The sequence below is a fragment of the Littorina saxatilis genome, linkage group LG1 (assembly GCF_037325665.1).
Source record: "Littorina saxatilis isolate snail1 linkage group LG1, US_GU_Lsax_2.0, whole genome shotgun sequence".
Classification (NCBI taxonomy): domain Eukaryota; kingdom Metazoa; phylum Mollusca; class Gastropoda; order Littorinimorpha; family Littorinidae; genus Littorina; species Littorina saxatilis.
In genome coordinates this window covers 34224763-34225582 of record NC_090245.1, presented here as the reverse complement: position 1 = coordinate 34225582, position 820 = coordinate 34224763, and positions in this window count along the sequence as shown.

The following is an 820-nucleotide window of genomic DNA, read 5'->3' as shown; positions in this document are numbered from 1 at the left end:
CGTTCGTTACACGCCTGTAACAATAAAGGAAACATAATTTAATTAAAGCAGTTACTGTGACAATTGTGATCGATACTACTTGAACTTGTATGTCACGCTTGATTCTCAGTTTAATTATTTTTGTCCCTACAACTTTCTCAAGTATGGTACAGTATGAATTCAGTAAGTGAAAATCATGATGTTCCTAGTTCAGTCTCAACTTGCAACGATTCCATTTGAAACGCAAAATTATAGCGTTTTCTGATTGGTTACCAGGTTGCAGTCGAATATAGATATGCAGAGTTGAGAGGTTGCATGCATGGTTCATCATTTGTTGCTCATGCGCGCGCACACACATTCAAAACAGCCCATACGTACATACGTCATTATTTGTTGCTAGGTTTAAATCCATTAATTTGCCATTTGGAACGGGAAACTCAGACGTTGAGTGCCACAGGCGGGCCTCTTGGAAATAGGGAAACAGGAGTTTTAGACAGCTGAAAGAAAACAGATCGCTGGCGACTTCAACTACCATGGTGGCTCTGATTCATTTGTCTTGGCAGTTCTCTGTCCTGACTCTTTTAGTATTTGGTGGTAAGTTGTCTCCATCAGATTTTAATTATCTTGTTTCGTTGGTCTTTTATTTTCAAGTCTTTTCAGGTTTGATGTTGTGAATTTGCGGCAATTTTTCAATGGTAATGATTTGAATGACAATAAAGATGAAGCAGGAAGAGTCCCTTCATAGCCCGTCGACTTGATTATATTTTTCTCTCTGGTAGTTTTGCAACATTGTTCCAGTACCCCTCCCAGTTAATTGATTGGTTAATTAGAACATTCATTT